Source organism: Egretta garzetta, unplaced genomic scaffold (assembly GCF_000687185.1).
Source record: "Egretta garzetta isolate BGI_Z169 unplaced genomic scaffold, ASM68718v1 scaffold946, whole genome shotgun sequence".
NCBI lineage: Eukaryota > Metazoa > Chordata > Aves > Pelecaniformes > Ardeidae > Egretta > Egretta garzetta.
In genome coordinates this window covers 210000-215297 of record NW_009260032.1, presented here as the reverse complement: position 1 = coordinate 215297, position 5298 = coordinate 210000, and positions in this window count along the sequence as shown.

Sequence of the window (5298 nt, the reverse complement as noted above, 5' to 3'; positions counted from 1 at the left end):
AGAGGGCAGAATACGCTTCGTTTCCTTCCATATTTTGTGTTTTCTTTTATTGTTAGCAATGTTTCATGGTGTAAAAAGTCCAAATTAAGGCCTTATTTTTCACATTATTATTGCCCCTCCTCTAAAACCAAGTCTTTGCCAGGCCTTTCAGGTCCTTGGATCATGAGACTTCTCCAGCTTTTATCTCCCTCCTTTGAGCCACATTTTTTTTTCCCTGCTCATCTCTGTAATTTGACATTGTGATTTGTTCACTTGCGTGCTTGTTTTTCTCCTCAAAGAAGATTTGCTGAATCACTGGGGAGGAGGCAAGAGCTCTAGAGGCAGCTGGTGGCCAGTGATAAAACCACGGCCACATCCAGTCTTCAGGGTTTGCAGATGACAGCCCTTCAGTTGAAGGCCTGAGTCACATTCCCTTCCGGGCTAAGATTGCTGGGGACTTTGGGATTGAGGAAGTAGGGCCAAGGAGGTAGTGCCCCAAAAATATAAATTATTGATCCTGACAACCACAAGGTTTGCGTGGTATATCCTGCAAAATTTATAATAACGCTGCAAGAGAACTTTGCAGACTAGGGGCTAAATCCTGCCAACTGATATATATTGTGCCTGCTTCTGTGGGAGCACATAGTTAAGAAAATAGGGATTTGGCTTGAAATAAGTCATGGTATGTAGTGGCTACTTCCAGACATGCAGTAGCAAGGTGTAGTGTGAGCGAAGATGTGCCAGGGCTCCAAGGCATTCATGTGCCTGTTTATTTGGAGAGATACACCAAATTCCCCTGGTACAACTTCTGCAGCTGTTTTCATCACATCGGGTCTGAATTTTGCCCACTGCCTAATGACTGGAATAAGAGCTGGGAGCTAAAATGCCTTGGTTCATTTCTTAGGTCTTTCATTCACCCTCTGTATGACCTTGAGTTACTTTCTCTCTCCCTGGCTCTTGGTTTCCTTGCAGTAAAACAGAGAAAATGTTTTCATCTTTGAGCATTTTGAAATCTTTAGGCAGAATGCGCTATTTTAAATGCAAAGTATCATTAGTATTGCCGAGTCCTCCAACGCCACTGTTGTGACACTATGCAGCAGGCATACAGACGTGGCACTCTGACTTTCTAGCTAATCCTTTCCTTAAATTCCAGTTAAGATGGCAAACCTAAGCTGTCCCACATGCATTCACTTGGAAACCAAAGACCTTCTCCTGCTCTGTCAGCTCTGCCCTTAAAATAAGGCACTAGAAAATGAGGTTTGTGCATATTTTTATAAATATCTTCCAGAACTCAGCTATAAAATCTCACCAATAGTACATGATACTTCTCCGAAGAACAGTGTTTTAACTTGGGATGTTCTAGTTAAAGTTATACTTTAAGGAAGTAAGAGAGAAAGTCGCTTAAGAAATAAGACTGGAAGTCCAGGTGACCCAAGTTCCATTTCTAGTTGCCCTACTCAAATTTGGGCAAATATTTTAAAGTGAAAAATATGTCTCAGTTTGGCAGCTCACAATGCAGATGCTTTATGCATTTTCTGTGGGATTTTTCACTGTGCTAGGTGCTGTTACAGTGTTACTGTGCATGTGCAGCAGTTCTGCCCTGCTCTTATCTGTAGATCTTGGAGCACGTCCATGATATCCCCAATTTGCAGATGGGAAACCTGAGACAGAGAGAGGGATAGTGCCTGGCTCAAATCAGCTGACAATGGCGAAGCCAGGAATCTTCCTCCTTTGAGTTTTGAGTCTTGTATTTAGCATTCTCCATGACGCTATGATATCAGAAAATGCAGCTGCAGTTCCTGGACTCTTTTGCAGGTGCTGTCACACCTGGGTGTCCACTGAGCCCGATTGATTTACAGTCAAGCTACTACAGGCTGGATCTAAATAAGGAGCTGGGGCAGGGATGTCTGACTGACACACTGGTTCACCATGTCCATGCTCTCAGGATGGGGCCCTTTCAAGAACAGGAATGCTCCATCATCTCCGACTTCCCCTTCCCCAACTGAGACAGGAGATAACTTCTATTTTATAGAGAGAAGAAACCAGTGGACTTGACCACTGCCAAAAATCCCACCGAAGTTCCTAATATAGAAGGGTCTGGGATGTAAGATAAAGTCCCATTGCTTTAAAATTGTTCAGAAGGAAGGCAGAATCAATGGCGTAGGGTTTTTTAACTCTTCATTCTTCATGAGGAAGCCTTGAACCTCAGAATTGTGTTGGCCAGTGCTGAATGTGGCTGTTGTATTTAGAACTTGCTTAGGAACCCTTGATGCACAGAGGAATTAAACGGCTTATGAGGTTGCTCGTGGCCTGGAGCAGAGTAGATTATGGATTGGAACAGAAACAGCTGTGAGAAATTTGGCCTGAGAGTGGTGCAGAAACCACAGGGGTGTGACTCATCTCATGTAACTTCAGATGTCTATAGATACTAGGCTGCCTTTCTCTTCAGGGAGGGAAGTCGGTGCATTGAAGGCATGACTTCTGTCCTGTTTTAGGTACATGCTTTAGGAGGAGGTAGATCACTCCTAGATATGTTATGTACCAGAAAGGGAGCCTTTGAGTGACAAGCTCACATTGGAGATATCCTGGTCTACATCGCTGCTGCAGAAAGCTTCCTGCCTCATACCCCGTGGAGGGCTTGGGACAGCACTTGCATCCAGGTGGCCAAGTGTGAACACATTCTCCCAGCACAGGGTCAGGGCTTGCACTGGGGCCAGCTCTCAGTAGAATCCCTTGATATAGGTGGCACCCAAGTCACCAGCCTGAACCCAGCCAAAGACCCAAAGGTGGGACAGATGCAGAATGACAGCTGTCTGCATGGTCTAGTACTAAATGAAGTTTGTTGAAGCTGCTGATCTGACGCAGGGAAACCAAGCAGAGGATGTGCCATGCAGGATCTCATTACCCTCCCTGTCATGGCTGAGGTATACAGGCACAGAGCTTGCACAGGCTGTGCTTGTCCAAGGGAACTCATCCAAATGTAGAAGATTCTCTGCTATGGCATTCAGCTGTATTGATTTGGTTATTGCTGCCCTAGGAGTAAGTGTGGAAGGGTATTTGCTGGCCCATACTTTTGCAGCTCCGATGGGAAATGGTCAGGTTTTTCCGCTTCTATTCAGTCAGGGGTTTTTTTTACATTTTTTCAGAAAGAGTAAAGGGAAGACAAAGCAATAATCTGTACACCAAAACTTAGTGTTATTTTGAAATGCTAGATTCCTGTCCCAAACCTAGGGAAGGCAGCATGGGGGAGAGCTGCTCTGAGCAGCTTGCTCAGTAAGCATCTGAATTGTTTGCTGTAAATCTGACACCCTGCTGGGCAATGTTCCTAAGAAAACCTACCCCGTGCATTCCCTCAGGCCCCTATGTTCACATTTGCAACTCTCATGCTGCACTTACCAGGGTTATTTGCATGGATGGGGGCTCCCTGTTGATGCCTGGGTGGCAGAAGCGAAGGGCTGACAGGCCTTTCCTGCCAATCTGTCTGTTGTTCAGATGAAGTGGTTGGAAAGTGCTCTCTCCAGTTCCCTCTTTGGCTCAGGCGCTCCGATAAGGCATGGGCTGTCCTATCTTGCCCTGGGCGCTGTTCCTCCTCCCTAACAGGCCGCCTTTGCCGGCTGACAGTTAGCAGCCGGCAGTGCTTGATAAACTTATCAGACCAAAGCTGAGCCCAGTGCATGCTCAGCTCCTCCCCAACCTCAGATTTCCCCATTCCTGAGGACTCTTTGCTCTCTGCCTGCCTTGCCATCTGATACGGTGAACACAGATCACCCTTGGGACAGCAGGTCAAAATCAGCCTAAGGACCAGATTGACAAATGCTTGTATTGAAGCAGCGCCTCTCCAACAAGAGTGTCAAGTGGGATGTTCATAGCATCCACATCCAGCTCTATCTCTCTCCTTGGAATATTATTCACCAGTGGAAATGCTGCCCATGTCTGGTGTGTTTTATTTGCACTGTTTCTCTGCTCATCTGGTGGTTTAGCGGTTTTAACGTGGGGGTCTCACTGTGTGCACTTGGAGGATTTTTTTTCTAAGCCAGTTACAGAATTAAGTTGCTTTGCTGAATTAAGTTTCTATCATTCGTTATTAGTATCGCAGTAATGCTTAGGTGTTCCAGCCGAGATCAAGGCTCCACTGTGTGAGGTGCTGTACATAGAAGATAAGGAGGGGCAGTCCCAGACTATCTTACCGTTGAAATAAACATGTGAAATGAAGGGGAGAGGGGCAATTATTATCCTCCTCTCACAGATGGGGTGAAGCTTTCTGTGAGCTTCATAGCATGCTGACACAACTTCAGAAATCCAGCACCCGTGTCTTGCCCAAGGTCATGCAGGAAACGTGTGGCAGATCTCAAGTCTCAGGTCAGGGTTTGCAGCCTTAAGATCAGTGTGTGTCCATGGTGACTGTTAGTTGGAAGATGGTGGGTCAGGAACTCTGCAGGAATCTGCATTCTCTTAGGGTCTCATCCAGCACAAAGGCAACCGACTGACTTTAACCATCCTTGAATAATTTTGATGTGGCTGTTCTGGGTTGTCTCCTCTGAGTGGATGTGATAATTCCAGCAGAAAAGTGGAAAAACATCTCAGCTTTGTGAGCAGAATAAGGGATAAAAAATTGCTTGTGGTGTACCTTTTTATTCTGTAGCAGCTTTTCAGGTCAAGCTCCCTACCTGTTCCCAGGTTAAGCCCTTAACAGCAGGCAGGAATGTTTGCCCTACACAAGGAAACATGTATGCAGCTATTTCTGGGAGGTTGTCTAATGCCTTCAGGTTTCCCCTTGTGCTGTGCTGATGGGCTAGAATCAACCTGCTCGTGCATCCCCATCACCTATGACTGTGTGGCCCTAGGGGAATGACCTGCTGTGAGGACAAGGGGCTCTTATCTTTTCGCTGAAAATCTTTCGCGTGAAGTCTAGGGTGCGAAGCAACTGGACTCAGAAAATAAATATCTTTACAATATAACCTGTACCCAACTGGAGCCTAATTCTTCCCTGTCCTTCTCCTCAGTTCCTTCTAGGCCTTCCCTAACCATTGCCAACACAATGTAAAAACTTCAGGGGATTGCCTTCTCTAGGATTCCACTCTGGAAGATAAGATGAAGATAAGCTCCAGCATAATGCCATGCTAGCTGGGAACACGCCTCGCTTCCCGCAGGTGTCCCGTGGTTCTGTCTTCATTATGAAGAGAAAGATGAATCCCATGTCCAAACTTAAATCCACCCTTGATCATGGTATTTCTGGGCTGCTGCTCTCAGGGCCTGAAGGCTGTCTGGAAGACAGAGGCACCTCTCCTTCTGACAGATGCCCAGGGTTATTGCTTTGCA